General features: G+C 36.5%; 1 pseudogene; it reads right to left on the minus strand.

The window, feature by feature from the left end:
* Positions 1-3,184: 3,184 nt before the first annotated feature.
* LOC120187729 lies at positions 3,185-25,307 on the minus strand (annotated as a pseudogene).
* Positions 25,308-26,163: the final 856 nt, after the last annotated feature.

Consider the following 26,163-nt stretch of genomic DNA (forward strand, 5'->3'; position numbering starts at 1 on the left):
GGTATTATTTCAAAGCTAGAATTTTGGTATTGAAAATTGAATTGCTAAAATGGTGAAGGACCATTTTATATAAATTGGAAAAGTTGGTGCCAATAATAAAAGAATTCATAAGTGTTGATGTATTTTGATAGCGAATAAGTTTCGAGTATACCTTACGAATTATTGTTTTTGGAAATTAATTATGTTAGCACAATGCTAACATATGTTCCCAATATGTATTTGTGACTTTTTATAGATCGTGATTAAATTTGTTATCGAAGCGAATCGAGATCGATGAGCAAATCTGAAAATTAGTGAGGCTAATATTTTGCTATATATATAAAGTGTCAAGGTGAGTGCAATGCATGCATGACATTATACATGGATGTTTTATTCATCATTAGGAAGACTTGCAATGAGTCTACCTTGTTTACATCAGAATGATATTTAAGTAATTTATCATATTATTGACATGACCTTAATATGTCAAAGTTTGAAATTATAATGCATTGATCACTGATAAATTTGATATTTTGCCATGAATGTTATTTCGGGTATGAACTGCCCCAATGTTAATTATATGGATGTACTGTGTCAAGGATGAAGTAAATTATACTATATTCCTAAGTGAGTCATTTAAGGACATGGTATAGTTGGCATGCCATAGAGTCAGCAGCTGCAGGTTTATAATATCACTAGTGTGTAAGGACATTTAGTGCAACACTATAGTGTGTAAGGACACCAAGTGCATATGGTGGGCACGAACTTGTGTATATTAGCACTATAGTGTAAGGACACGTAGTGCAGCTCTGTAGCGTGTAAGGACACTTAGGGCATATTTGACTCAAATACACAAGGTCTTTATAGGTTTACATTTGGGCTATGGTTATTGGTAAAAATGATTATATTTATATCATTATCATATTGATTTTGGTAAAATATTGGACATGCTGGTAAGGTGATCTTATTGTATTGGAAAATGACTTTTAATTTCATGCATGTGTTGTATTATATTGTTTATTATTTTAATTGCCTTACTAAGTATATACTTAGCGTGTGATGACTTTCATGCGTAGGTAAAAAGAAAGCGTAGGAGTGTTGAGTAACTTCAAGCATCGAGGAGTATATTTACAATATCAGTAAGACATCATTTGATGTGATTTTGACTTAGTTAGGGGTATATACCTTTAAATGCCCTAGGTGCTTTGTAAAACCTTTTTGAGAACTGGTTTGTAATGGCTAGACTAAACTGCTTTACTATGCTTTAATATGGTTAGTATTAACTAGTATTATTATTATAAAGGGACGTATTTTATATTAATATATTTTTTAAATATTATGTGACGATTATATGTGATTTAATATTTTATAATAATAACTACAATTTGGAAAATTAAAAGAAACAAATTTTTAATCACTTTTGAGTTGGAGAATGTTTTGAAAAAAATAATGTAACATCTATAACTCGTATTAGTGTACATAAACAAATTATGGGTGTTACAACTAGTCGAACGAGGTACCGATGCTATATGACCCGGACCTAGCTCGAGGTATAGGGAGAGAGATGTTGTTGCTATGTGACTTAAGTCTCGCCTAAGGTTCTTTGTAAGAAAATAGGGGTGTGAGTTTCATGATGTTGAGTTACCCCTAGCTACACCATGATGCTTACTTTTGTTGTTGAGATAATGTACGTAAATTTTCATAACCATGCTCATGCATGCTTATATATTGGATGCATGTAGTATAATAGGGTTATTTGTGTGGTACTGAACTTTTGAGCTCAACGTATTGAATATGTTTCTGATCATAGGTTCATATTTGTTAATTGAGGAGCTTATCGCCAAATTTGGGATTTCCATACTTGTTCTTCTTGCAGAGTACATCTCGAGTATTGTAATGGGCATTTACTATCATAGACCCTTGTTATTTATTTGAGTCATAAATTCTATTTAGATTTATGTATTTTGAGTATACTCATGGTAACTCCCCAAAATTTGTAAACCTAACTTATATTTCGTAACTGTATTTATTTTGGTATTACTATTATGTTTGGATGTTAAAATGTAGTTAAACGTTTAAAAAATGTTAGCAAATTAGGTGGTTTCGTCTAACATGCTAATAATCTAGGCTTCATGTTAGACCATATTAGGTTGTTACATTTAATGGTATCAAAGCGCCAGGTTAAGTATTTCCTAGGACTCGTGGTTTAGAGTCGATAGGGGTTGATGATGTACATGCCTCTAGAGTGTCAAGCATACTTATGTGACTAAAAATGGCGATGGCGAATCTTATCTTTTCTTGGAAATTACAGGACATGGGTAGACGATCCCGACTATAGTCATGAGGGTCGTGAGGTGATTTGTGCCTATCTAGCTGGAGTCACGAGAGTGTAGTTTGTTACTGACTTTGAGGATATGGGCATCCCAAAGAAGGCAGACATAGATGAGGATGCCTTCATTAGACCTTATGCAAGCACTGAGGCACATCATGAGGGCTAACCCTAGGACACCCACTGCACCCAGTCCATCTGTTCTACACCCAATAGTCCCTCAGGAGTCCCCCATCGAGAGGCTCCACAGTTACAAGGCCACTAACTTCCTAGCTTTAGGAGATGATGATCCAGTAGCCACCGATATGTGGCTTCAAGAGACCCTTCGTACCCTATAATAGCTTGATCTTACCCCTGAGGGTAAGTTAGAGTGCATCATCGCCCTACTGAAGGGTGATACAATATACTGGTGGGAGACTGTAGAGTTGGCATTAGAGTCAGAGCTACTGACTTGGGAGTTTTTTCTGTCAGAGTTTAGAGCAAAGTACATCAACGAGACCCATACTGATGATCTGATAGATTGTTTTCTACATTTTACTTAGAGTGACCACTCCGTGTATGAGTATGAGAGCGAGTTCTTACACTTGAGTCGCTTGCGTCAAAGTTAGTTGTGACAGAAGAGCACCATTGTAGGAGGTTCAGGGAGGGCCTCCAAATAGACATCTTTACTCACCTAGCTATCGATCCACCTAGAGCTTTTACTGAACTGACTCGTCCGGCCAAGGCTATTGAGCGAGTCTTGAGCAGGAGAGCTCATCTTTTGAGTGACAATGTGGGACAAAGTTATATAGCTCTAGACACTGTCAAATTATCCCAAACTTCGGCCAAGAAGGCCAGAGACTCCTGAGGGTCATGGACACCTTCATATTCTCAATCCTAGAGGTCAGGAGGATCTGACCTGCAGGCAGGGATCAGATAGCCATAGGAGGACACTACCTTCAACATATGTGGCAAGCAAAATTAGTTCAACCAGGACCATGCAACCCTCGACTTGCAGCCCTTGACTTGCAGCCAATTTGGTAGGAGGCACTCAGAAGAGTTCCATAGAGCTTCTAGAGTGTGCTATGGGTGTGGTTCTCTTGTGCACTTCATCAGATACTACCTCGAGAGATATATCCCATCCAAGGACTTAGAAGTCAAGTTTCGTGTCTCAAGTCCTATAGGACTTGACGTATTAGTGGACAAGGTCCACCACAAGTGCCTTGTAGAGATCTGAGTCAAACCTTTCCAATCAACTTGATAGAGTTAAAGTTTTGAAATTTCGATGTGATCCTAGGAATGTATTGGCTATTTGAGCATGATTCGTTTCTTAGGTGTAAAGCAAGATAATTCAAACTTCGTAAGTCCGGTGAAACCAAAATTGTGATGGATAGTAAAGAGCTGAGTCGTACCTTCAGAATTGTTTCATCTTTAGAGGCCCACAAGTTGTTGAGCGTGGGTTGTGAGGCTTTCTTTGCTTATGTAGTGGACACTTATGTACTGAGTCCAAAGCTTAAGGAGATTCTTTCAATTAAAGACTTTTCTTATGTTTTTTAGAGGATTTTTCAGGTTTACTACCTAATAGAGAACTAAAGTTTGGCATTGAAGTCATGCCAGGTTCCACCTTGATATCTATCGCTCTCTACCGCATGGCACCGAAAGAGTTGAAAGAACTTAAGGCCCAAATTCAAGAATTCTAGAGCGTGAATTCATCTAACCAAGCATCTCACTGTGGGGAGTGTCGGTGTTGTTTGTAACGAAGAGGGATAGGTCAATGAGGTTGTGCATTGATTATTGTCAATTAAACAAGCTAATCGTGAGGAATCAACATTCACTTTCGAGGATTGATGACTTGTTTGACTAGTTTAAGGGAGCTAGTGTTTTATTCAAGATCGACTTGAGGTCTGTTTACTACCAGTTAAAAGTTAAGGAGGCCGATATAGCGAAGACTACATTTAAGACCTGATGTGGTCACTATGAGTTTTTAGTGATGCCTTTTGATCTCACCAATGCCCTAGAAACGTTCATGGACTTAATGAATAGGATCTTTCATCATTATCTAGACCATTTTATGGTGGTGTTCAATGATTACATCTTGGTGCATTTGCGTTCGAAGGAGGAACATGATTGTCATCTTTGCATTGTGCTTCAGATCCTGAAAGAGCGTTAGTTATTCGCCAAGTTTAGTAAATGCAAGTTTTAATTATTAGAGGTATTTGTTTTGGGCTACGTGGTGTCAGCGGAGGTTATTCGAGTCCCTCTAAAGAATCAAGTCGTGGTTGAGTGGGAGCCACCGCAGAATATGTCCGAGGTGTACAAATTTCTAGGGCTTATCATGTACTACCGCTACTTCGTAAAAGGGTTTTTTATATGACTAAGTTATTGCAAAAAAGGAGTGCCATTTTTATTGGATGATAAGAGTTAGCAGAGTTTTGAGAGACTAAATGATATTTTGACTCAAGCACCAGTGTTAACTCAGCCGAAATCGGGTAAGGACCATGTTGTGTTTAGTGACATTTCCCTGAGCAGTTTGGGTTATGTGTTTATGAAAGAGGGTTGAGTTATTGCATTTGCATCCCAACAGCTTAAACCGCATAAGCATAAGTACCACACGCATGATCTAGAGCTAACATACACGGTTTTTTCATTAAAGATATGGAGCCACTACCTTATCGGAGTTTAGTAATATATATTCACCGACCATAAGAGTTTCAAGTATTTGCTCATACAAAATGAATTGAACATGAGGCAGCAACATTAAGTGGAATAGCTTAAGGATTATGAATTTGTGATCGATTATCACCCAAGTAAGGCGAATGTAGTGGAAGACGCCTTGAGTCGAAAGACAATGTTTGATCTTTAAGCATTGCCTGCATGCTTGAGTTTTACCATTGATGGTGGTTTTCTAGCCAGGTTACGAGTTAAAACCAAGTTGGTTCAAGAGGTGAAGTACCTTCAGAGGACTGACAACCGCTTTTTGGCTAAGGTTGAACAAACCCATTGTGGTGAGGCATATGGATTTGAGCTAAAAATAGCGATATATATTTTTTTTCGAGGATGCTTGTGTGTTCTGTCAAATAAGGATTTACTAACTAAGATCCTTGGTAAGGCCCATTGTTGTCTGTTTTCAATCTATACTAGAGAGAACAAGATTTACCAAGGCCTTCTTCAATTGAATTGGTGACCGAGTACGAAAATAGAAATATCCGAATTTGTGTCTAACTACTTGGCTTGTCAGTAAGTTAAAACAGAACATCAGGTTCCATCAGGGTTGTTTCAGCCTATCTAGACCCCTCAATAGAAGTGGGACAGAGTTACCATGGAATTTGGGACTGGGTAATAATCGACCGACTAATCAAATTTGCTCATTTTCTATCGGTTCGTATGGATTTAACCCTAAAGTGGTTGGCTAGATTGTATGTTCAGAAGATAGTGAGATTACATGAAGTGTCGACATCGATTATATCCGACTGAGATCTATTATTCACATTGAGGTTTTAGAAAGCATTTCACGAGGACTTAGGTACCTGATTGCATTTTAGTATTATTTTCCACCCATAGACAGACGACTAATCTAAGCGCGTGATTTAGATCTTGGAGAATATTCTTAGATGTTATGTGATAGAACTCGAGGGAGTTACGAGGATCACCTACAGTTAGTTGTTTTTTCATATAACAACAACTACCAATCGAGCATTCAAATGGCTCCCAATGAGGCCTTGTATGGGAGGAAGTGTAGAACACCTTTATGTTAGACATAGCTTAGCGAAAGTAAGATAGTTGGTCCTGATCTAATCAGAGAAGCTGAAGAGAAAGTCGAATTAATTCAAAGTCAACTAAAGGAAGATTTTGATCATCAAAGTTCAAACGCAAACTTAAAGTATAAGGATATAGATTTTTAAGTGGGTGGCAAGGTTTTCTTAAAGGTGTCACCTTGGAAGAGAGTTCTTAGGTTTAATGTGTAAATGGAAGATAACTCTGTGCATCATCAAACCCTATGAGATTTTTGAGAGAGTTATATTTGTAGCCTACCGATGTGTTCCATGTGTCAATGCTTAGGAGGTATCATTCTGACCCTTCCTATGTCATTTTGTTAGACCAAGTCGCAGTAATTCAAGATATGACCTATGAAGAAAAGCCGATAAAAATTTTGGATTAAGAGGTCAAGGAATTGATGAACAAGCAGATTTCATTAGTGAAGGTCTTATGAGGGAACTATAAGACCAAGGAAGATATGCAACTCTAATACCCGCATCTGTTATACTCAGGTAAATTTTGAGGATAATATTTTTAGGGTTTAAGAGTTATAATGCCCCAATTCCCAAGTTAGTAGATTCGGGCTAACCCTAATAAGAGTTAAATAAACTCATTAGGAATGAGAGAAAACCTTACCCATATATGAAGTGGTTTGGGCTTATTTTGAGCCCATTAAGGTTTAGAAAAGGGTATTTTCAAATTGAAGTTAAATAAGGGAGGATCAAAGGAGCAGATAACCCCTAAACTTTTTGAAAGCTGATTTCTCATTAAAATTGATGATGTATGTGTGCTAGGCTCCCTCTTTTTCTATCATTATTTAATTTATTTCCATCATTCTTTTTCTTCATTTTCTCTCAAGTGGAAGCTAACAAAGAGACAATTTTATATTTCATTCTTCCTAGTTCGAATTGGTGAAGGTAGATTTTGAAATCCTCTACCTTAGAACTATAGTTTGAGCTAACAACCTTAGAGTTTGGCCATGGTTGGGTTTAAGAAGGGTTTTGTGTTTTAATGTTTATGGGAGGCTCGAAATCATTCCTAAGCTTTAGGAATCTCATTCTTCCATTGTTTGTTATAGTAAGGGAAACAAATAAAGGCTCAAAAAGCAAGGAAAAAGAGAAAGTGGTACTTAAGTGAGCCTTGAGTTATTTATTCAGCCTCTAGGTGTAAGGTAACATACTTCTAACTTTTCCTTACTGCTTGTAGATTAGCATTTGTAGTTACAGATACTTGTATATGTATATGAGCCATTTGTGTGCACTTGGGGGTTCAAAGCATGAAAACGAGATTTTTTTTGTTATTCATGTGTAAAGTAATGACCTTTCATGTTCCTTAAACTCTATAAAAGCTTTAAACACCATTTGGATGTATTAGGGACACTTTAGGAGTGTTTTCAAATGTTTTAGATGAGTGAAACAGAGTTTTCAAGGCATAGAGTATCAGTACTGTAAGAATAGTACCGATATTGCTCGTCGTGGATATGCAAAATTCAAAGGGGTTTTTGAGGAGAGTATATGTACCCAATCAAGGAGTATTGATACTACTCAGATGGTATCGATACTTGGGGCCTATATTGATGCTCAATGACTTGATCAGATTCTAGTAGGCCATCTTGGTATCAATACTCATGGGAGTATCGATACCTAGGGTAAAGTATCGATGCCCCATATGGGGTATTGGTACCGAGGCATTTTTCAAAACATTGAAGGTAATATTGGTATTCGATACTTGGGGAGGTATTGATACCTAAGAGGGGGTATTGGTACCCTCGTGAATCTTTTGGCTATAAGGTTAGGTTGAATTGAAAATATGAAAAATGATTATTGGTTTGAGGAAAAACCTTACAATAAGCTTAGAAGTGAAAACCTTAATAATTGTATGATAACATAAGATCTTTATGAGGTAATATTCCATAAGACTTATGCCTTGCTTGATGCTCAGGAAAACATTGAGGATACCCTGTATAGTTTGATAAGGGATTATCCGGATATATCCAATCTAGTGCTTGTGCACTTTAAATGCTAGTTGGATGTTGTGCCGAGAGTAAGTGACTCGGACACATCCCAAATAATCTAGATGAGTATACTAGCCGGACGAGGTACGGATGCTATGTGAACTAGACCTAGTTTGAGGTATAGGGATATGTTGATGCTATGTAACCCATGTCTCGCCTAAAGGTTCTTCATAAGCAAATAGGGGTGTGAGTTCTATGATGATGAGTGACCCCAAGCTACACCAAGATAGTTACATTTGTTGTTGTGACAATTTATGCAAATGTTCATAACGATACTCGTAGCATGCTTATATGTTGGATGCATGTAGAACATGTAGTATAGCAGAGTTATTCTTGTGGAACTGAGCTTGTGAGCTCATCGTATGGAATATGTTTCCGTACACATGTTCTTAGGTTCTAATTGAGGAGCTCATCGCTAGATTTGGGATTCCAGACATATTCTTCTTGCAGATTACGTCTCGAGTATTATAGGGGCATGTGCTATCATAGACTCTTGTTATTTATTTCAGTTGTAAACTCTATATGGATTTTGAGTATACTCATCGGAGCTCCCCCAAAATTAGTAAACCTAACTTATATTTTGTAATTGTATTTATTTTGGTATTACTATTACGTTTAAATGTTGAAATTTGGTTAAATGTTTAAAAAATGGTTAGCCATTTAGGTGGTTATGTGTGACATTCTAATCCTCTGGGCTTTGAATCTGACTAGACTAGGGTGTTAAAGATCTCAAAATGTCGGAGTCCCCGACTTTATAGAGAATCTCATACAATAATGTTTGGAGGATGTGTAGTTAGTGTAGACGTCGAATGGTCCCTTCCACTATTGGACAGTTACGTTAACTTGACAACAATTGTCTGACATGTTCACCTTATATCCTCTTTTACACAAAGAAGATTAGCTTTTAGCACTATTGTTAACCCTCAAGGAGTCATGGAACCTCAACAGAGGTCTTATATGCTTCCTAGTCCACTGGCTCTATGAGGATTATTGTAAGGGAGTTGAACTCTGGCCAATACTAGCTACAGACTCATTTTCTTCTCTTCGGCATACCTTCTAGTTACCTTATATGTTTGACTGGCCTTTTTTTTGCATGCTGCCTATTAAGGCATATTTTAGGGGATTGTGTCGAAGTCTAGAGATGTACTTAAAGACCACCCAATAATCAAAAAGATCATTAATGTTATTTGTAGCTCTTAAGAGTCTCCTCGTAATGTCTATCTGAAGCTCACCAGGTCTCTGGACCACACTAAAATTATTTAACGAATATATGCGAAAGCCCTCCACAGTTACAGCGGTCAAGGAGTCGTACCAATTCTTGGCTCCCCTTCGTAGAGTGGTAGGAAAATTTTACATTTCAACTCATCGAAGAACCCCATTATATCCCTATAGTTATTTGTATTGGGACATGTGCTCAATGGGGCCTTTGATCATTTTATAGATTTCCTTGGACAACTTGAACTACGAGTAGGAAGCTACTAGCACGTGGGGTATGAGACAGGTATGAGAGGGCCCTGCTCTTTTGTAGTCAAATTTCCACTGATGCTATTTGAAGCCAAATGATCATCAATATGCCTATGCATGATCGCTATTTAATTCCTACATTATTGCTCCCTTGGGTCGATGGCTGTTGTCCACCTATGGTCAGGCTCTTGAGAGGAAATCTGTCATCCCTATGGTGGAGAAAATGATATACGACCCAGAGAGGAACAAAAGGCTGGATCTCCAAGTATTCCCTTATTTATTTAGAGTGTTATTTATCCGGGATAAGTTTATATATGTTTGACATTTTGGGTATATTATTAATTCCATTGGTGGCTTGGTGTAGGTATATGAAGGCTCTTCTGTTAATGCAAGCCATAGCCAACAAGCTCATTGATGTGGTGGATAGAATGAATGCAGCTGCACCACCACCAGTAACATTTGTCCCCAGTTTGAAACAGAAGAAAGAGTTGTGTTTGCGTTTATGATTATGATTATGTTTTCTAGGAAAATGGAGCTTCAATAATTTGGTTATCATCATGGATTGTTACAATTCTTAGTTCCAAAAATCATGAAAACTCCATAGAAAACTATATCCCGAATAGCAAGGACGAAAGACAATCGAGTTTAATCATTTTCAAAATTCAAATGTGTCATCTAAACTATTTAATTAACTTGCATGGGTGTGGGTAAACAATGAGAGAACCATTACAAGCTGTGGTGGAGTTGAATGCAGAATTTTATTTTGTTACTTGAGAGAAAAGTCATGGGATTTTATAATATGTTGCTCAATTATTGTCTTGCCAAAGAAGAAAACGATGAAGGTTATTGCCAAGAGGAAAAAGGTCGGAATCGATTTTCTCAAAACTATATATATTATCTAAAGTTCATTGAGATGATTCTACTTTTGTTTGCAATAGATAGTCTCACACTTGCATGTTGAAGATAAATTAACTCAGTTTTGTTGATCGTACATTTTAAAATATGATTTACATAATGTCGTTTGAGCTATTGTTCTATTAAAACTTTAAAATTTAGTCTTTTAATTGTTTCATATGTATTATTGGGCCCTTTTTCCTCCCAATAAACTTGGTTTTTGGCTGCAAATCAACATGATGGTAAGACGGAAAAAAGATTCAAAAAAGTCGAATGCTTCCCTTTACAATTAATTGGGAAATCAAGAAAATCACTGAGAAATGCCATGTTTGAGAAGATCTCTCAAGTCAACTTATTTTAGCAAATTTACTAAACATTGTGCTCATGGGGCAAATTCAATTTCAATCGGCCGATGGATTCCCCAGCTGTATCTTTAATATATATGTGAATTTGTGTTTATTTCACGAGGCTTCTTATGAATTTTTATTTATCCTAAGAAAAGAAGAGAAAAACATCTAGTATCAATGCATTTGTTTTTCCATAAATTTGAAGCTAAAAGTCAGGTATCATCTTCATTAATCATCATTGAAAGTAGGACCAAGTTTACACGCTATGCTCATCACTATAGCTGCTCATTGATCGCGCCGTGTGACTGCTAAAATTGAACGCAAAATATGTGCAAATATACACAGTTAAGCAAGTAATATAGTAGTGAGTGAGTATCATCTCCACATGGATTGGAGGGATTTTTGAGTAAAACTATAGCAAAAGGGTGTCATTATATATATATATATATGGTATGAATAAATGATTGAAACTGATGTGGCAAAAATGGCATGTGTAAGGAGTGTGAGTACAGAAATGTTGTGACAAAAGTTTATGTGAAGTGCTGAGTTAAAAAGTAAAATAATGCTATAGAAAAATAAAATTAAACGTAAGATAATGAAATAAGATTTGACAATCTCACAAAATCAAGCTTCTATAGCGATAAATGGTTGGGTTTGCTATGAACATTAATATTCTGTCTAGAATGGTTTATGTATTCTATGAGTATGTCGTTTGGCAGGATTTGCTAGTAGTGCTACTAAGCTATCTCTAGTAACGAACCTGATAGAAAAATGCTACGGTAATACCTCTCAGTGTGAACTGCAACACTAGCCTATCGAATACGTCTTATCTTTTTTAGTTAATGAGACCCTCTCCTTATCTCTATGGTGGATTAGAACCTCACCATCCTGATCTAGCTCCCTTGCTCATGTTAATCAAGCCTAACTTTCTCCACATTAGGCATCTATACTTAAAAATGGCTAACTCTCGAAAGGTCTTAAAAGACTAAGCTTTTAAAATATAAACAATGAGAAAAAAACATTTAAACATAAAAACATTCATTAACACAAAATAAAAATCATTCACAACAAACCCAAGCCAAATAAGGTTACTTCATGGCGGGGTTAAGCTCATCCATCATCAACGTTAAGTACAAACCCATGTAAAATAAAGAAATGGAAGCACAAGGAGAAAAAAATCCCAAATGAGCTAATGTTGAGATACTTAGAACCACCGCCGTGAGCTGTCTTAGTGAGCTAGCCTTTCTCAAGGTTCTAGTTGCTACCCTTTCGAAGCTCAGCTATGGAGGACACCACAAAAAATAAGAAGAAAAGAAGAAAAATAGGAAATTTGTGTGCAGTTGGCTTCATCTTCTCTCTTAGGTAAACCCTCCAAAAAGCTCCTCTAATTGTAGGGTATCCTTAACTATTTATAGTGGGGGAATTTTATAGAATTTTGTGTCAAAATTCCCTTTGTACCTTAGGTATCATCCCTTTCACGTAAACGGTATGCAAGGATGCCATGTGGTCCTCACAAGGACAGTTGGGTAGGGCATTCGCGTGCAAACATGGAAAGCTAGCAACTCTCATAAAATTTATCTTTTTACATTTTTTTTTGTTCCCAAGAAAGCCATCCAGAAATGCTATGGCATTCACCAAATCTCCTTATCCAGGATGTTACAACAAATCCCTGCTTCTTCCTTAGCTTCTTCACATTCTTATTAACAAAATAGCACAACCTTTCCCATTAATAGCACGAGTTTACAAAATAAGATGATGTAGCAAAACACCACCACCATATGCAACTATATGAGCCTAAATACAACTAAATGAAAATGAAATGGGCTTTTAGACAACTAATAACCTAAGTAACAAGGCACAAAATGTAGACTTTTTACGGGGTTATCACACCCCAAACTTAAGCTATTGCTTGTCCTTAAGTAATGGATAGTGATTAAGAGAAGAAAATGTTATGGCAAAGTTCATATCAAGATAGTTGTATGGCATAAAACTTCAGCCCTCAGAAACAATTGGCTTCAACATGCTAGACTAGACAAGAATTCAAGAACTTTTCCCTAACACTGCGTGAGTGTATCCAATCTATGTTTAACGAAGTTAGAAAGATTCTAATCAAGTTATCTATTATGATGTAGTATTTATTTAATCCTTAAGCACAAGTTTACTTCTAATTTTTTTTAGAACTACTACGTGGGGATTCAGCCTATCACAACTACCATCGCACACTCCAGATGAATTGGAGCGAAAATTTCATCCCCGAGCTAGTAGGTAAAGTCATGTTGTGACTACTTTTATTCACTCGTATGCTTATGGCTACCATTTATTAAAGTGGGTTCCCAAGCAATGTAATAGCAAAGAGAAGTGTCCCTCTACAGTTATGTTAAAGCATTTATTAACAATTCAATGTAATTGAAAACATAAGGGAGTCTAATTTAGCCTTTTAAGCTATCATTTATCATTTAAGTTCATTGAAAAAAATTTATGACAAAGCATGTAAGAGTTCTCTCATAAAAAGTTTCTAATTTCCTTAGGCATAGAAAACATACAATGATATACCAAATATTCACAAAGGATCAAATCCTAAAGTTGGTTCTATCAATCTTAATAGTCATTTACATTCAATTACAGCCATAAGAAAAATCATCATCATGGGGCATCATCAATTTATTTCAAAACACTAACTTAAACCTAACTAATGCCATAATAAACAAATTCTACTATCTATCGATGCAAATGCCTAACTATGAATGCTATATCCCCCGAACTTGAAGTATGCAGTGTCCTCAATGCATAAAAACTAAGTTAAAACTAAAAAGGCAATGAGGTACCTTATTTTGGCGGTGGTGTGGACATGCCCGCTTTAATGGGGTGTTGCTTGGTTCCTCCGGTTCAGACTCCTGGAAGACAGAAGCCATCACAACTGGTTTTGGATCATCGAATGTTGGGGTCCTTATACGCCCAGTTGACCTTTTCATTCGATATCTAATTATATGAAGGGGAGTTTGTTGTGACATTTCAAATTGTGGGGGAACTTCATCTGTGGGTTCGTCAACTTTATGTCGGGCATCGTCAGAATGTTCCGGCTGGTGCAGGGGCTCATGATCTTACTCAGTTCCTTCTTCGATTACCGAGTAATGGCATGTAGTTTGTAGTTTGGCTATATCACCAGAGGCTACTCCATAGAGTGCTGCATCATCCTAAGGTGTTGGTAGTATAGAATCAGGAAAGATTGAGAAGTATTTGAATTCCATAAGGATTATTTCCTTAAAATAGGACGAGAGTAATGTATGTCTTTGTTTCACATAGGTGAAAAACATCCTCAAATCACTTGTTAACCTTTCGACCTGTTCCTTATATGCCTAGTAGATTTAACCACGACCGCTAATGAGGGAGAATCTCATCAAACTCATCTTCGTATACTTCCTTCTTGCGGAAAATTGTTGTTATCAAGCTTGGAAAGGCCAAAGGACTTGTCTTTCACTTGAGGCATGCACACATCTCCTCAACTGTTATAATGTTGATATCAATTGGTCGTCCCACAAAAATAGAGTGAAGCAGCAAAATTCACTACATAAAAACGGTAGTATGATGTGATGTGGGCTTCAAACTTGTTTTGAGGAAGTGATTCAAAAGCTTTTATTGGGCTTGAGGCTTGTCCTCTTGACATCATACCGGTTATCTTGTGCACCTCTCCATTTTGTTCCTTGAAAACAAAAGTCCTTCAAGATACATTGATAGGTCTCGTGATTGACCTCTTTAGCAAAATGAGCATGTCGATCGATCACATTCTTGAGCTTAAAGAATTTGTTGATGGCGGTTGAAGCAAAACGAATTGCCTTACCTCTCACAAAGATGGAGTGTTGAGAGAGGTCAGATATATGCACATAAAATTCCTTCACCAATGAAACATTAACATTTCTAGGGTGTCGAACAAAATACTTCCACTTGTGTTTGTTCATCACTTCCATCGCCTCCAGGCTGAATTCATCGGTAAAATTTTCGAGAAAGATAAATCTTTGGTCAAGATAAAATTTTTTATTCTTGATGAGTTGAAAATTTTCTTTAGCTGTATTGTCTTGAAACTTGTTATATGGTAGTTGCTGCGGCGATTGTCTTTTTGAAGTAGCAACCAGCTGCTTGCTTGCCATGAGCCATGTTGACATTCAGAGGAAAATGAAACCTTGAAGGTTTTTAGCTATGGTGTTTTGGAAGGTTCAAAAGAGAAGAAGAAGAAGATATAAACTAAAAGAAGTTCAAAAGAAAGAAAATATAAAAGGTAAGTAGGGGTTTTAAGGGGTTACGTGAGTGGTGGGTTCTGGGAAAACGAAAAAGTAAGGTGTAATTAATGGGGGAAGAAAAATAAGTGATGTAAGACGACCTACACTCCTCCACTAATAAAGAAGGATAGATAACCTTGTTGTTTGTCCGATCAAGGAAAGACAACAGGTATAGACTCATAATTGAAGTAAATCTACAACAAGACAAATAGATGTAGATAAGATAGTTAATAATAAAGAAAATATAGTTATATTTAATGGAAAATGATAAAATGGAAGATCAGAGTGTTGTTTTAGATGTTGATGATAGATGGAAGAATTGGTGAAAATGGATGATGGTGTTAATGTTGATAGCATCTCAAACTTGCCAAAGACGAAACTATACTAGAGTAGCATAACCACGTTCTCTATAAACTTACTTGAGGGGTGGTAAAAGTGATTTAAACCCATTAGATAGAAATATAGGAATTTAAAGTATCAAGGTAAATAGAATGACTTCACAAGTATGAAAAATTGCTAAATTGATATAGTTCTTAAAGAACTTGGAAGAGAGATAAACTCACAAAGATGTTTTTGATTGATAAAAGATGGTGTTTACAAACGAGACCTGCTAAGCTATTTATAGGCCTAAGTACATAGGATGAATACAAAGTGAATGAATGAATAAATGTACATCACTCATATAGGTACATTGCACGCCAATATGGATGAATGTGGAGGCTTTAATTATGTGCATGTAAGTCCTTAATTGCTTTGACTCTTCATGGCTGAATGCATCTCCCCTTAGTAGCCTTAATGTTCATACAAATGCACCCCCTTGGAGAAGGATGGTTCTGCTCCCTTGGTAGCTTGAAGGTAATTCATGAATAGGTGAAATGAAGAGGCTTGGTGCTTCCCTCCTTGTTGTTCATGCATACCACAAGTTCCTCCCCTTTGTGAAGCAACCATTCGGCTTCATACATGCATTTGGACGTGGGGAACAGACTTGCATTTAGTATATCCATCTCCTTGAATGTGAACAAGTCCTTTTAGCTTCCTTGGATGAATACTCATGCCATTTATGAAGGTTCATGCTTCATCCTTGTTCATTCACACCATTAAATGGATTCATGGAGGGTGGAAATACATCTTGGCTCTTCATATGCATTTGGAGGAGTATATATATATGGAGGAATTACTCATTAGCCATCTTGAATGTAAATCCCGTATGAATTTACAGCCTACATTGTCTTCGGTAATTTGGGCATATCTCAAGTTCCCGATGTTGGATTGATGTGATTCAAAGTACGTTGGAAATCTAAGAGATAGGGGAATAAATGTAAAGAATACCTCATAGCCTAACGATGTTCGGAACTTATTCAAAAATGGAGTGAAATTTGACTGACGTGAACTACCACTTGGTTTTATGGTACCTTAAAAACAAAACAAAAAAAGAACGAGTAAATATAAAGAACATAAGATAACTTAAATAACGTAATGTAAAGATTTGGATCATAGATTATAACAATAGTTAAGCATGATTAGAAAACATACTATTATAATCTATGGTGTAGTATGCTAATTAGAGAACATGATCATAAAATATGGAAAACACAACATGGGCTGCAAGCATGATCAAGAATACTAATAATAGCTTGAGGAAATAAATAAGATTATGATTAAATCCTCTTTAAACCACTTTGAACGACTTCAAAGTTGTGAACTTGTTCAGTTTGAATACAGTGCTCAGCAGGATCACATCAGTAAGAGAGATAAGGGAATAAAATAATAAAAGTGGTGGGGTTTAAAAATTAAAAAAATTCAAATTCTTGTATTTTTTCCACCAAAAACTCATGAAAATTAAAATTTAGGGTTTAAACCTCTTTGTCCAAGTTCCTTGCGTTGCCACATGTCCCAAACTTAATAAAATAAAATAAAAAGTAAAACATGGGAAATAAAAAGTTAAAAGAGAAAATATATAAAAATATAATACAAATAAAATTAAGTAAACAATTTATTTAATAACACAGTAGCAATTGAAATGTTATAGAATATTAAAAAGGATAGAGGCTCAAACTCATGCATCTTGAAGGATGAGTGCAAACTTGTCACGAAAGATGGGGGCATCGGTGTAGGCCTTCAGGCGTTGGCCATTAACCTTGAAGATGGTTCTATCATCGATGTTCTTAATTTCGATAACACTGTGATGGTATACATGATATACTTCGAATGGGCCTGACCATCGTGACTTGAGCTTGCCTAGGAATAACTTCAATCTTGAATTGTATAGGAGAACTTGTTGGTCCTCATGAAAATGCCACAGAAAAAGTTTTCTGTCGTGCCATCTATTCATTTTCATAAGCTTGAGCTCGAAATTCCTCTATTTCATTTAGCTCTAGCAATCTTTTTTCTCCGACTAGCTGAGCATCCATGTTGAACATCTTGATTACCTAGTAAGGTTTATGCTCTAGCTCTACGAGAAGGTGGCATGCCTTGCCACAGACAAGCTTGAAGGGTGACATCCCAAGCGGTGTCTTGAATGTTGTGTGATAGGCCAAAAGTGCCTCATAAAGCTTGGAAGACCAATCTTTCCTCTTGGAATTTACCACCTTCTCAAGGATCTACTTGATCTCACGGTTGAAGACTTCAGTCTACCCATTATTCTGGGGATGATATGTCATAGGAATTTTATGTCGTACCCTATATCTTTGTAATGCTTTATCAATTATTTGTTGTCGAAGTGGGTGCCTTTATCACTTATTATGTCTCTAAGTGCTCCAAACCTTATGAAGATGTTCTTGTGGAGAAACTTGAGCATAGTCACTACTAGAAAAAAAAAACCCCTTTAATGACGCTCATTGAACGTCATCTATGGGTGCAGATGACACAAAAATGCGCGTCATTGAAGCCACCGATATAAATTTCAGATGACACACAATTGTGTGTCATAAATCTATGACGCGCATTTATGACACGCATTTAAGACACATTTATGACACTCATTTATGACGTGCATTAAGCATCATTGAAGCCCCCGTCATAAATGAAGATGCCATACATTTGTGTGTCATAAATTTATGACACGCATGTATGACTTACATTGATTGTCATTGAAGCACACGTCATTAAAAAAGATTACACACATTCGTGTGTCATGATTATATTTTGTAAATTATATATATATATATATATATATATATATATATATATTGTAGATTGACAAATAATCAAACTAAATCACATTTAATGCCTCAGAATACTAAATATATATATATTAGATTATATATAAGCAATCCATTTGCATACAATATATTCACATTAAGTTATCAAAAATATTGTAATCATATGTCGATACAAAATATCACAGCATAATAAAGTTCTACTAATATGCCCTCGCCATCCGTGCGTGTACACAAGAAATCATCATCAAGTTCTACTAAAGGGGAGTCTTGTGAAAAATCAAAAGTAGCATGATATTCCAACATATAATCAGTTTCACCATTTGCTCCATACTTGTACATCTTATGTGGTGTGAAGCCGACAATAAACAAATTCACACCTTGTCTACCTAGAAAAAAGAACACAACTTGGAAGATTCATTGCATACTATTAAGTCTGTTAACTAGTTCAGATTCTGCAGAACTTTGATAAGTTAGAGAACTACTAAGTGCAATACAATTCTCCCAAGTTTCAATTCATACCTTCTGTATATCTGATCCAATGGAGTGCGGTAATGATCAAATAGTAGCCAGATACCATATCCAAGCTTCCAGTTCTTCTGTAACTTGTATTTCAGAAGATGCAAAAGAAGGTTGAAATGGTACAATTACGTCAGAAGAAACAATATTAGATTTCCCCTCTGAGAAGAAAAGTAACTGGATTCCGCTGCCATTTCCACCTTGTAGTACTGAAAGTCATATTCCACCCAGAATAATTATATTTCAATTTTGAGTCAGCTTCAATTGAGATCAGAGCAGAATCTCTCTGGTAAAATTGTCACTTTAATTGAAAATAATTGTAACAGTTAAAACTAGTTGCAATATATAGAACAAACACATTCCTAATATGCACATTAAACTTCTGAAAACACCTTCCCTTGTCCAGTATATTTATGCACAAACATGCACTCATGTTTCAACAAACCAAGTGACAGCTTACTTTTTGAAACTCTATCAGATTTTTTCAACAACTTCGTATTTTCAATTTCAATGGAGTTGAGGCTTCTTGATTCTAGTTGTGTTTCATCAACCATCAAGTGTGAGTCCGCAGGTAGCTGAAGAACTCCAGGAATCAATCTGCAATACAACGTGGAGTTATTTAGAAAAGAAAAAGCTGAAGGTTCCAAGGTGCTTTCTTAATGCTTGCAGACATTCACTTCCCCTAGTTGCAGGGATACAATTAAGGATACCTGTTTGTTTGATAATCCTTTTTTGGGGCAAGAGAGGTAGTGTTTAGATATTCCAGTGTGAGAGGCATGAAATTAGTGAAAGGTCGCAAGTGTTTGAAAGTTTGACTAAGTCGAGTGCCAAAAACAGATGTACTTTCTTTGTTTAAACCTATTAGATTTAGTGCCAGTTTCCCAACATCAACATCGTCTACTCGAGTGTGAACCTGTCGATCAGTTTCGTATAATCAAAGATGCGTGTTGAAAGGAAACATGAAATAATTTTACTTTAATGGGGAAGATTTAACAGAAATAATTCAAGTGAATAGGACAAGAAACTGCCACCCAGTAAAATCTCAAGAAAATAAGATGATAGTTGTAGTGGAAAACATTACCTTGGACAAAAGATGCAACAATATGAAATGAGCAGATACACCGTCATTTCTGAGAATCGCTGTAAGATGCCTGAACACAACTTCCCTTATCTTTTTCACCAAATGTGGCATTGGCAGGAAGAACGAAGATTACAAGGAAGAAAGATGAGAAGCATAACAGAAACCTCACTAGATAATAGAAGTATTGAACTGAAAACTAGTCATCCTAAGAAAGAAAAATGCAAAGTAATCCATAAATCTCTCCTGTATATACCTTCAGTATTAGGGAGCCAGGCATAAAGTCATGCATTGCAAGCTTCCTATGTATAATATAGTGCAAGCATGGGACCCGCAACAGGAAAGAGTGGAAAATTTACTTAATAGTCTTGAAACATGCAACACAATAAAAACAAACCAATTCATTACTGCAAGACATTTGCAGGGAAATTGCCAAGCTAATCATGATGTGCATCATCAGTACTGCATGTCAAGCTACAAAATTCCTTACCATATAAAGTGTGATAAAATAGGTACAGGTAACTTGAGACTGAAGTATTTGTAAAATGGTCCTTTTCATCAATAATATAATATCAAAAACTACATTTTCAATATAAAGAACTTTAATTGGCCCGTTATTTAAAGAATTAATGGGACTAAAACAAACTATGCTGGTATTAAAGCCACAAATGCTTCATAGCTGGAAGCAGATGAAGCCTTATTAGGGGCCATATAAACTAGTGCATCATCATAGGAACTATTTGATAACTCATTATTGTCATCCTTCTCAACTGCAAGCTTTGAGTCAAAAGTGAGGACCCCGATAAACTCAAAAACATCATTCAGCTTCAAGTCTGACTCTGGAGAATCATATATCTGCAATAAAAAAATGGAAAATAATCAGCTTTGGTTGAAAAGATAAGAACAAAACCACTCATCTATAGACCATTTTAATATATCTGGATGTAAAAATGCCATGAAACCATTTACCTTTACTAGGCAAGGAAGGTTATCTTTTTCACCAAATTGAAAAGTATTCATGGTGGAAGAAAAGCTTGCAGTTTTAAGATCCATAGGTTCTGGTGAAGTGGAAGGAAGTTCATCTCTCTAGCAAAAAATAGACGGATTAGGTCCATCTTCCTACTGAAGTAGGGGTCAAGATCCCCTCCATTGTTTTTTCTATCCATTACTATACCATACAAGTTTAACCTCATAAAATGAAACTTGCATGTGTTAACATTTTAGATAAGACAGAAAAATGCATATAATGCAACATCATAAAAAGTTTAAGAAGCGGCTTTTTACCATCTTCTTGGTAATTGGAGAACTTTTAAACTCGTCATCGGGAACTTGAAATAAGATACATCATCTAAGTTCAATTATGTAAACTACAAATACATTAAAACCCAATAATAAAGTAACCCAGTAAGTAGGCATTGTTCTTGAGGAGTTCCAAGTATGTTCAACATACCTTACCCTTCACTAGAGAACAATTCAAAGATTCACCAAAGTAAGTTTATAAACAATATTCGAACTAGTTTGGGGTGAAAACAATCACAAATTGCAGGCAAGATCATCACCTCATATTCAGGGAAAAAACATAGAATAGAGACTACCCTATTTTTTTGGTGAACACGACTAGCCTTTTTTTATGATTTTGTAATATGATTGGGCCATCAAGTTCAGAATGAGACACAATGAAATGAATAGACAAATGGTAAGTGGAGAAAGGCCAACCAAATCCATAGGGTCCCCATCTGCATTATCCATCCTACGTCGCTTCTCCCTGCTTTGGGTGACCAATTAGAATCTATATCGCAAGAAGGTTCAGTCTATGAACTCTGCCCTGGAACCTAAAGAGACCAATAAATGAACTACAAGAAAATTTATTAGAACCAAGTTTAAACAAGAGGAAAATGAAACTTAAAACAACGAATTTCCTATCTGATCATCATTTAAACACTACAATTAACCATAAAAACCTTAAAATACAAGAAGAGAACTGACAGGAATACAGTAGAGCAAGTGACGTTCCCAAATACACGTATCAGAAGGTGATTCCATCGTATACTGAGAAACATCCATGATGTTGTTGGTCCACCATAAACTCCCACCCTTTATTTAGCAACAGAAAAGAAAAACAACAAACCCATTAATTCAGATTTTTTTAAAGTGACAATTAAATTTTAGAGCAGCAAAGAAACATACATCCCTGTAAGCGCCAACATAGAATTCATATCCCAACATGTCCTGGATCATGCCACAGTAACAGACAAGACTGTTGTGCTGAGCCCATCTCAACATCTTGGGATTAAGAATGGGAACCTTTGATAGACCCGATTCTTGGAACAGGAAGTGGCAGAAGAGTTCAAGGGCACCTCAATCCTTGTGGTAAATGGAGAAACTAGTGGACTGATACAAAGAGAAAAAGGGAAAAAGAAAAAAAGGGGGGAAGCATGCGTGCGTGAACTGATTATCGAGGAGGCTAGGACAAGAAGCGAGAAAGGATGAAAATAATGAGGGGAAATTAAAAGATGACTTTTACAGATGACACACAATTAAAAGTGTACTCTGTGTTTTTGCTAAATTTTTGGGTTATGACTATTAAATATGACACACATTATTGTAACTCATAAATCGTTCAAATTTTTAAAAACATGACATTTTTTATGACACACATTTTTTACAAGTCATAAATTAGCTTGTGTCATCGTTCGTGTGTCATTAAAGGTATATTTTCTTGTAGTGAGTCTTGAAGTCATTCCTTGGAATTAGCATGGCCTCAACCCACTCAGACACATAGTCCACTGCTATGAGTATGTAGAGATCACCAAATAAAGATAGGAAGGCTATCATGAATCTATTCCCCATACGTCGAAGAGTTCCACCTCCAGAATATTTTGCCATGGCATTTCATGTCTCCTCGATATGTTCCCAGTGCGTTGGCATCGATCACATGCCTTGTAGAAGTCATGCACATCCTTGAATAGAGTGGGCCAATAAAAACTAGATTATAGGAATTTTGTTGTATTCCTAGTTCCACCAAAATGCCCCCCACATGGGGATGTATAGGAATGGAATAGAATTTCTTTCTGGTTTTCTTTGGGGATGCACCTTCAAATAACTTAATTTGTATGTTGATTGAACAAGTAGGTTTCATCCTAGTAATAAAATCGCACGTCCTGTATGAACTTTTTCCCCTGCCTATTTAAATCGGGAGGCAAAACACCACTAACAAGAAAATTAATTATGTTAGCGTACCATGGTATTGCAGTGACAAATAAAATTTTCTCGTCAGGGAAGTCTTCCCTAATCTCTAAGTGTTCATCACATGCTACCTTGTTTTCAAGATTAGAGAGATGATCGACCACCTGGTTCTTAGTTCCTTTCCTATCTTTAACGTACAAGTCGAACTATTGCAATAGTAGTATCCATCTAATGAGTCTAGGCTTGCCTTCTTTCTTGGTCACTATGTATTTGATAGTTGAGTGATCGGTGTGAACTATGACTTTGGTTCCTATCAAGTAGGACCTAAACTAATCAAATACAAATACTACATCAAGTAATTCATTCTCATTGGTTGTGTAGTTTACTTGTTCTTCATTCAAGGTGAGACTAACACAATAAATGATGTAAAAATCTTACCTCGCCTTTTCCTTAGCATTGATCTACAGTTTAATCACTTGCATCACACATTAGTTCGAATATGGTAGTCCAATATGGTAGGACAACTATGGGTACTGAGATCAACTTCTCCTTTAACTCCTTAAATGCGCCGTGGAAATCTTTGTCAAACATGAAAGGTTAATTTTGCTGTAGCAAATGCACAGAGGCTTGGAGGTTTTTGAAAAGTATTTTATAAATCTCCAATAGAAGCCTACATGCCCTAAGAAGCTTCAAATGTCCTTCATGATGGTAGGTGGGGTAGTTTCTCGATTACTTTAATCTTCGCCTTGTCCACCTCGATCCCCTTATTTGAAATCTTTTGGCCTTATACTATGCCTTCAGTCAACACAAAGTGACACTTTTCCCAATTGAGCACCAGGTCTGCCTCTTCACATCTCTAAAAACTCCTCAACCATGTCCAAGAAAATGGCCAACATGCACTTTTAAAAAGTTGATGGGGCATTACATAGTCCAAAGGGTATCTTCCTGAAGGCGTAAGTACCATAAGGGCACGTTAATATAGTCTTCTCCTGATCCTTCGATGCTATAGAAATCTGGTTGTACCCAAAATATTAATCGAGGAAGAAATAGTAAGCTTTTCCCGATTATCGATCTAGCATTTGATTAATGAATGGGAAGTGGAAATGGTCCTTCTTGGTGGCTTTGTTCAACTTTCGGTAATCCATGTATATCCTATATTTGGTAATGGTTCATGTGGGTAGGATCTCATTGTTTTCATTGTTCACCATGGTCATGCCTCTTTTCGTAAGGACGCATTACATCGGGATAACCCACAATGTGTTGGAGATAGGATATATCACTCTAGCGTCAAGCCAGTTAATTATTTCCTTATTTACCATCTTCTTAATAATAGGGTTGCATACAAAATATTGTGCATGCATATCATCGGGCTTATACCTTCAGTTCAACCATAATCCAATTTAGAGGTTTCTTACGTTGTGACAATAAATGAAGCAAACTACATTCTTGGTCAGGAATAAAAGTAAAATAGATAATTATCATCATTGTTTCATTACTACCCAAGTAAGCATATTTAAGATGTGACGAAAAATGTTTTATCTCTAAGGTAGGTATATAGTATAGAGAAGGTTTTGGAGGAATAAATTCCTTAAAATTCAAAGGTTTGAATTGTGTACCTGGTCTAGCATGAGTAAGCTAGACAGCTGCACCTCCGATGGAAATTCCCTGATCTCATCGGTTTCATCTTCGTTGAGTTACGCATAGTCCTCGATTTGCATAAAATTACTGCAGCAAAAGTTTACAGCTTCCTCGTCTACCATCGAGTCCATGTCTATAATGCACTGACACTCGTCAAAATCGTCCATATACTTAAGGGTATTGAACACATTAATGGTTACACTCTGATCGGTCACCCTCATGGTGAATTCACATCTTTCACAATCGATCAAAATTAGTTATGTGTCTAAAAATGGGTGCCCAAAATAATTGGATGCATTGTCATTGACCTCACAATCGAAAATGATGAAATCAGATGGGAACGCAAACTAGTCAACTTTTACCACTACGTCCTCAACTCTCCCTTCGGGTTGGATAAGGGATCGGTCTACTAGTTGAAGGATAGTAGTGGTTGGTTCTGTATTTCCCATCCCAAGATTAAGGAGAAATGACTTGAGAATTAAGTTTGCACTCGATCTAAGATCGCAAAAGGCTCTGCTCACATAGTTATCACCAATAGAACAAGGAATGATAAAGCTTCTCGAATCTTTTTGCTTTGGCGGTAGATTGCTCAGCACAGAAAAACACTCCTTTGCTATAGCATTTGTTTCAACCCTCTCGATCTTCCTCTTCTTAGTAGCAATATCCTTGAGAAATTTTTTGTATGTAGGCATCTGATCAATTGTCTCCAAGAGTGGGACATTGATATATAGTTGGTCAAGGACACTAACAAACTTCTTGAATTGAAGGTCTTATTTTTTTCTTTTTAAACCGTTATGGGAAGGGTAATGGGGGTCTTATCTACTCTGCTACTGGTGGGAACCTCCCTTTGGTTGTAGCATTAATTTTTCCACTACTGGAAACTTCACTTGTGGAACCTTCAAGGTCAATCTTCTCCGAAGGTCCAACATCTTGCACTTCAGGATCGTCTTGCATGATATTAGGGGTTGAATCATCCATTTTTTCTCCCCCAAACTTAGCATCTTGATTATTTTGGGTGCCACTCCTCAGTATGAGTGCACTGTATTGCTCTTTACCATGTGGTTTAGTGACTTCAGTGTCACTGGGAAATCTGACCCACTTGGTTCTCCAAGACTTTCAGGGATGAACTATGACTTCACAACAAGGATTCTTGGTTCCTAATAGTTGTGGAATGATCCTCTTTCAATGGCCTTTATAGTTGCCATGAAATATCAGAGTGAAGCTTCCTAAGAATTTATATTTGATGAAGATGTTGAACCCTTATTGGCATTTTCCCATGGCCTATTCTGTTGAAAACCTAGGGGTTTAGTCATATTCTGTTGTAGCATGGAACTGCTTGAATTGTTATTCCATTGATTTTCCCATGAGAAATTTGGATATTATTGCCAACCAGGGTTATATGTGTTCAAATAAGGTTGTTATTCCTATTAAAATCCCCCACATAGTAGGCATATTCCTTGTTGCCAGGGCATTCATTCATATGATTATTGTCATAGTATAAAATTCATTCAAAATTGTCCACCTTTACCTCCCTTACTTCGCTAAGGC

This window comes from Hibiscus syriacus, unplaced genomic scaffold, assembly GCF_006381635.1.
Source record: "Hibiscus syriacus cultivar Baekdansim isolate YM2019G1 unplaced genomic scaffold, ASM638163v2 tig00113725_pilon, whole genome shotgun sequence".
Taxonomy (NCBI): Eukaryota; Viridiplantae; Streptophyta; class Magnoliopsida; order Malvales; family Malvaceae; genus Hibiscus; species Hibiscus syriacus.